Raw genomic sequence first — 8,111 nt, 5'->3', positions numbered from 1 at the left:
TCTATTACAATGAAAGACTCATATGTTGGATTAATTTTCCAAGTTTTATAGTGTTGTAAATTGAATCAAACAGATGGATCATCTAATGCAATAGACAATTTATCTGTTGCAATAGAGGAGTTATTTGTTGCAATAGATTACTCAGCTGTTGCAACAAAACTTAATGTTGATTCCAACACATGAGTCATTTGTTACAATAGGTGAGTTATCTATTTTAACATATGACTCACCTATTGGTATTCATGTTACAGAACTATAAAACCTGAAGCTGATTCCAACAGATAAGTTATTTGTTGCAATGGGTGAGTCATTTATTACAATAGGTCCCTCATCTATTGGAATTAACTTTAAAGGATCTATAGTATTATAATATCTATCCCAAAAGTTAAGTCATCTGTTGCAACATATAGATAATCTCTTGCAACAGATAAGTCACATGTTCCAATAAATGACTCATCTGTTGAAATCAATTTCAGATTCTATAGTTTTATAACATGAATACTAACAAGTGAGTCATCAATTGCAGTAGATCACTCTATTGCAGTAAATTATTCATCTGTTGCAATAGATTACTCATCTATTGGGGTATATGTTATAATACTATATAATTATTACTAATTTTATTATAATATCATTATTAAATATTTTAACAAATGTCTTTAGGTACCACTAATGGAGGGATCAATAATAATAGGGATATATTGCCATGGTAAATCGATCGAGAAGAGCAATCGATATGTTTGGCATTGGAAGGAGTGTGAAATACTAGAGACGATAGCTATGATAGTTCAAAGTGATGTTTCATATGATGATTTTGTGAACTTAATCATCAGATATTGTAGGCTGAATTATCAACCAAAAGAACTTATCATCAACTATATGCACAACTTTTTTAAAATTTAGAGGGTACTATCTTTTAAGATAACTGATCAAGTTCGATTGCATTCTTATCTGAGTGATTCAGATAGGCCGGTGTTAAGGGTGTATGTGGTTGAAAAATCAAGAGAGATTAAGAATCAAAATATAGAAGAAGAACAAGAACAAGAAGATATGTTTGAGTATAAATTGGATTATATGGACAAGAATATTTCACATGATGATTAGAGTAGTGGAGATCAAATAAGGAAGGATGATCAAATACCTACGCCCGTTGTTGCAAGCAATACGATGGGAAGTTCTCCTCAGTAAATCCAGTCGGGCAATCATCAACATGAAGAGATTGGTTCAAATCATATTACGATCCATATTCCTCACTCCATGGAAAAGGTCCTTGCTAAATATTTCAAAAATCGATTCACCAATAGCAAAGGCCCTTCTACAGGTGATATGGCCAATCAACTCCATATAGAATTGGGTGTTACGGTCAATTATGGGAAAATATATACGACCATAGGAATTTTTAAGGACTTGTTTAGGGGGACACATGAGGATTGGTATGCAATCTTTGATGCCTACCGTTACATGCTTGAGTTCACAAATCCCGGAAGTAAGACGGCGTTTTATGTTCATTAAAACAGAAGGTTCAAGTACTTTTTTATATCCTACGATGCTTGTATTCTTGGTTTTAAATAATTGAGAAAAGGCATAGCCATCGATGAGACTTTCTTAAGGAGAAAGTATGGTGGAGTTTTGCTATCGACTGCGGCACAGGATATGTAGAGTCACATCTTTCCTGTCGATTTTTGTGCAGTGGACAAGGAATGTGATGCCTCGTATGAATATTTTTTAAAACAAATAGGAAGTTGTGTCAAAGAGATCAAGGATTTGTGTATTATTTCGTATAGGCATTCAAGTATCCAAAAGATGGGTTCAATTTTCTACACTTCAGCTCACTTTCATTTTTGCATAAGGCATCTTGGAGAAAATATTCAAAATAAATTTCACAATGCAAGGGTAGTGTATCTTTTGATAGAGCAATTAAAACATATGCTATAACTATATTTTTTGACCATTTCAATCAAATAATAGATATGTCACCCAAGGCCGCACAATATTTCGAATGTGTCGATTTTAAGAGATAGAGCCAGACATTTTGTCTTGGAAATAGGTATATTTTTATAAATTTAATGTCTTGTTTGAGTTACAAGTTTGTAATATTGTATGATGTCGTGCTAAATAATTTTCTTGTATAGACATAATATTATGACGTCAAAAATAGTTGAATTAGTGACTTCATTTTTTAGTGTTGAAGAAAAATGCCTCATTGCGGTGCTATTTGATGAAATAAACAAGAAGTATGCAAAATTATTTAATGAAAGGCATATGCAGCTCATGAACCTAAGAAGCATATTTGTTCTAGAAATGGAAAAACAAATATCAACAAACATCAGTTTGTAGAATAGGTTATTTGCTCATCAAATAAAATATTACAAGTTTAGTATCAACGGTCATGGTGATGTTTCATGGTAGATCTTCAAAGAAGATCATGTATATGTATAGTTTTTGACTTGAAAAAAAATACCTTATCCACATGCTATGACAGCTCTTTGAACCTAATATGGTGCACAATATGGAACTTAAATTTATGGGTACTCATCTCCATATTATTTGGTAGAAAGATATATAATGGAATATAGTGAGAGTATTAATCTGGTGCCTCCTGAATAATCTTGGGTTGTTTCTATAAATATTTTGGAGAGATTAATACCTCCTCCAAATATTGACCCAAGCATTATCAAATCGGAAAGACGGTGATATAAGAGGAGGTGTGGAGTCAAAGAATTATTTCCATAAAAAAAAAATAAGTGCTCCTTATTTTAGAATGCTAGTCACAAAAAAACTACATGTCTGGATCTTAATGCATCATGATCATTGTAATATTAACTTATGCTGTTGTTTGTTATGGACTTTGATAATTTTAACTCATTGTTGTGAATATAAATTTATTATTTAATATATAAAATATGTTTTTATTAACTTGTGCATCAATTAAAAAAGGTAACAAGAACAAAATATAATAGACTACAAAAATATTTTCAAAAGGTTACCCATCTATCGCAACAAATTGACATTTGCTAGAAGAACACAATATAGTTCATCAATCTGGATTTTGGTCAACCATCAAATGACTAATATCTTGCAACTGAAGGGTAATATGTTGGAAAAACTCAAAACTCTTGCTAGTGAAATGTGTTCTTTTATCAAATGTCACATCTGTTGCAAAATATTTGTTAGAAGAACACAATACAGTTCTTGCCACTAGTTTGTGTTCTTCCAATAGATGATCAATCTGTTTTAATAGATGGTCCATCTGTTGGGAGAACTCAAAACTTTTGTTATTTCTACTGGATTGAAAATTATTCCCAACACACAAACCTACCTCCAACCCTCAACATGTTAAGAAAAAGAAATAGACAGAACAAAAATTAAATAAGAATTAAATTTAAAGTCTGACCAAACATAGTTTTTTTAATTCTTTACATACAAAAATAAAATACAAAATAAAACAAAACATACATTGCATTAGGTTTAGGTTGATCCGATATAAATAAAACAAAATACATACGCTAAAAGAAAAAAATAACCTAATTATTATTATCATTATTAATGTTATCATTATTATTATTATTAATAATATTGTCAATTGGTCAATCGTCAACCGATAACAACAGGGCCCTCCTCATCCTTCGAATTTCATGAAGTATCCTTGCTCTCGTGGTGCCCAACTCCCACTATAGTTCATTAATCTGCGTTTGAATTTTTTGCACGGTGTCGCGTAGAATCGTCATATTGCAAATCAGATCAGCCATCTCTAGAACAGGCATGCATTAACAAAAAATGTAAAACACTAATGAAAAGAAAGGAGTCTGAATATAATACAACCTATACTAACAATTGGTAGTTTTACAAAAAAAATACCTCAATAGACGAAAAATGAATCTACTCTTTGAAGATATAATGTTATTTTTATGAAAGACAAGATGCAAGAAATAAATAAAGTGGAGTAGACTGAATGAGTAAGGAGGGACCTATGTATAGAGGATTGAATTTGAATGTGTTAGGAAAAAAGTCACGATTGTTCACCTTCTTTTTATTAATTATATGCTTAAATTAAATCAAACTGGTGACTTTTCGATTATTTAAATCAAACTATGAAAAGTCACAACTTTTTTCCTTTTTATTATTAACATTAGATCTTAAAAATTAAATAACCATTTTTAATTAAATAATTGAAAAGTCATGACTTTTCACCTTTTCAATAACCATTTTTTAATAACAGTTTTATTGAGTTCATTATATAAATGGTTCATCTGTTGCAATAGATTACCTATCTTTTGCAACGAAGTACCCATCTGTTATCTGTTAGAAGAAATCAAGTCAGTCTTGCTACTGGTTGATTACTTCTAATAGGTGATCCATCTATTGCAACAGATGGGTCATTTGTTGGAAGAGCTCTATTGATTTCTTCCAATAGTTGATTTATCAGTTGCAACTAATAGGGAATCTGATTCTTCAGCTATTTTGAATATGTTAGACAAAAAGTCATGATTATTAACCTCTTTTTTAATAATTATATCCCTTAATTAAATCAAACAAATGGCTTTTTGATTATTTAAATTAAAAAATAAATTTAAATACAAAAAAGGTGAAAAGTCATAACTTTTTACCTTTTTAATATCAACATTAGTTATTAAAATTAAATAAATATTTTTTTACAGTTCTAAATTTTGTTTATCATTTATTTTTTTATTATTTATTTACTATCCATTTTTCTTTATTAAATAATTGAAAAACCATGACTTTTCACCTTTTCAATAATCGTTTCTTTTCTATTAATAACCATTTTAGTTGAATTCTTCTAACAGGTTTCCCATTTGTTGCAACAGATGGGTCATATTTTGGAAGAACTTAATCCAGTAGCAGCAAGGGTTTCTCGATTAGGTTTTTATTTTTTGAGAGTTTTGTTACCCTTTCAAGAAGGTTGAGAAGAAAGGTTTTGAAGATGGTTACCTTTTGACCTCCATAGTTTTGTACGCTACTTCAATATGGGAACTGAAGATAGAATGTTGTTTGACATTGATGGAGTAGGAATAATAAGGTATGTCCAGATAGATGGATCCACTTTCATGTGTGGTAGGTATGTATTACCAATCAACTTATCATGATAAGACATATTAAGTGCGATGACTTTGTGAATGCGGTTCTTTATTGATTAGGGATTAATCCTTCAAACAAGAGCCTGCATTTTGCAGTTAAATTTGATAGTTCCAAACTGAGGGATCATAAAGATGGTGATGATACCCTGTTATAATTTAATGACTGTTTTGCTCATGTTTATGCATCAAGTTTAGAGAAGGGATCAATATTTGATAGCAGTGTAGATATTCAATAGTGATTGGACTAGTTTTAATGGTGCAACGGAGTTTGAGAAAGCCTTAAAATCCTCACAGTGCAAAAAACAAGAATGGCAAACCAATAGAAATTCCCCTAGTCCAAATTTATATAAATGGGTGGCTCAAAATGTTGATTAAATAGCAGAACCTGATGTAGGAGAATATCTGCGAGAATGGAGAGTTACTGAAGACTATATCATCTCATACCTTTTTAAAGAAAAAATATAGGGTAGCAAGAAAGGAACTTCTTGCTAATATGGCTAATGAAATTGACTTGAAAAATGAAAAATTTAAATAAGCTAAAAATATAAAAGTGTATCTAAAAATAAAAATCCATCAGTCGTTGTTGAAAAGAAAAATGGTATAGTTGGCTGGAGCTGTACACTTTTCTAGGTAACAGGGACTAGTTAGCATAGTATCAATGATCTCCTCCAAAGAAAGTAACACAAGTTTTAAGAAAGCCGCTTTGCGAGCATCGAGGGATGGGAAGATGTACAATCAAGAATGAAACTTGCACCAAGAACTGCTGAAGTTAAAATAAGGGATCAAGCCAAGGTGAATATTTTTGAAGTTAAACTTGCATCTCATGCCTTCTCTTTTTGGTTATGATCAGGTCAATAGTAGTGGAAACAAAAAAGTCTGAAGTTGAGCAAAAATCCCATGCCTTTTTTTTTCTACTGCAATTGATGTAACCAAAACCACAAACAGAATGCATAGGATACAAGTTTAACTTCAAAAATTTTCGTCTTAGCTTGATTGCTTATTTTAACTTCAGTAGTTCTTGGTGAAAGTTTCATTCTTGACTGTACATATTCCCATCCATCGATCCTCACAAAGCGTCTTCCTTGGACTTGTGTTTCTTTCTTTGGAGGTGATTATTCAGACCACGCTAACTAGTTGTAGTTCCTGGTAAAGTGCATAGCTCCAGTCCACCATATCATTTTTCTTTTCAATAATGAGTGATGGATATTCATTTTTTAATACACTTTTATTTTTGTATCTCATTCAATTTTTTTATTTTACATGTCATTTTCATTCACCAGATTTGGTACAAGTTCCTCACTACCCCGTGTTTTCTTTCTTTAATAAGATCTGAGTTGAGATAGTCTTTAGCACCTCCCCTTCTCTTGTAGATATTCTCCCAAGCACTTTATGTTGTATAATCATCACCCTTAGCAACCCATCCATAAATTTGAACCAGGGCGATTTCCATGGGATTTCCATTTTTGTTTACAGTAGTAAGAGTCATCAGAGGCCTTTCAAAAGTCCATTGAACCCTTAAAATCAGTCCAATCACTATTGAATATCTACACTACCACCAAAACTTGATCCCTTATCAAAACTTGACACATAAACATTAGCAAAACCATCATTAAACTGTAATAGGGTATCAACACCATCTTCTAGGTCCCTCAGCCTTATCAGTTCGAACCTATCAAACTTAACTATAAATTGCAATATCTTATTTGAATGGTAAATTTCAAATTGGTAAAAAACAACATTCACAAAATCAATGTACTTTATGTGTGTTTTCATGATAACTTGATCATTAATATATACCTTCCACATATAATGTGTTTCCATCTGCAGGCAGCTTCCTTTGAACACATCTTTACTTTAGCCTTTTATGTTGTTCAGACAAAAGTTGATCCATTTTAACTTCTTTTTCTTTTGGGAGAAATATTTTATCTACAAGTAAGAGAAAAAAAATACATTACAATTAATGTCTGCATAATAATAAATAAGGGTAACACAAAATTCAATTAATGACCTATCTATTACAACAGATGACTTACCTATTGCAACAGGCGACTTACCTGTTATAATAGATGACAACATATTGCAATAGATGGGTCATATATTGAAAAAAATATCAAGACAGTCTTGCTACTATTTTGTTTTCTTTTAATAGGTGATCCATCTATTACAACAAATAGGTCATCTATTGGAAGAGTTGTTTTGATTTATTCAAACAGTTGATTCATAAGTAACAACAGATGGGAAATTTGTTGGAAGAACTATTTTAATATATCTTCTACTATATGTTCCACCTGTTGCAACAGCAACACCACCAATACCACCAACTCCAACGCCAACACCAACAATATGAACAACACGAACAACATCAACAACAGCATTAATAAGACCAAAATAAATAACAAAACCAATAACAAACAAACAAACAATGCCAATAGTTCCAACCTTTTTAAGTTCTCCCAATAAATGACCAATCTGTTGAAATAGATAAGCTATTTGTTAGAAGAACTCCAAGAAATATGATGAAAATATGATATATATAATTTTAATTTTCATCAAAGAAAACATGAAAAATTTGATGAAACATGCAAAGAATAAGACGAGAAGGCAAGAATAATAGTAGAGAGCCTAGATCTAATAGTGAATCATACCTGCCATGTAAAAAAAGGTATCAAAACACAATTCTCAGGCGAAAGAGAAGAAAATATATAGATTGGATGAGATCTGAAAGGATTCTCAGGTAAAAGAAGAGAGAAATAAGAGACATTGGGATTACCCTAAAGATGAGATAAAGATAAAGAAGAGAGAGTAATTACTTTATGGTTGAAGGAGAGAAATTCTTGAGATGGATTTAAAAATTTATTAATTTATGGTGGTGACCATTTTAAGGAGAAAGAAAAGATGGTGACAGTGACATTTAAAAGTCAAGACAAAGGAGGGGGATTTTTTAGTTATCCAAAAAATATTTGACCTTCTTTGTATTTTTTTGGACTAAAAATTACTTTAAAATAAAAAAGATCT

At 31.2% G+C, this 8,111-nt stretch overlaps 1 long non-coding RNA gene across 1 annotated transcript; it reads right to left on the bottom strand.

Moving 5' to 3' along the window:
- Nucleotides 1–3,393: 3,393 nt before the first annotated feature.
- LOC124889225 lies at nucleotides 3,394–7,898 on the bottom strand. The gene is made up of 4 exons (XR_007047877.1): nucleotides 7,742–7,898; nucleotides 7,536–7,565; nucleotides 4,951–7,022; nucleotides 3,394–3,751 (listed from the first exon to the last, which is right to left on the bottom strand). It is a non-coding gene; the product is annotated as an uncharacterized LOC124889225 (long non-coding RNA).
- Nucleotides 7,899–8,111: the final 213 nt, after the last annotated feature.

Source organism: Capsicum annuum, chromosome 12 (assembly GCF_002878395.1).
Source record: "Capsicum annuum cultivar UCD-10X-F1 chromosome 12, UCD10Xv1.1, whole genome shotgun sequence".
NCBI classification, from domain to species: Eukaryota; Viridiplantae; Streptophyta; class Magnoliopsida; order Solanales; family Solanaceae; genus Capsicum; species Capsicum annuum.
This window is presented reverse-complemented; position numbering and strand designations above follow the sequence as displayed.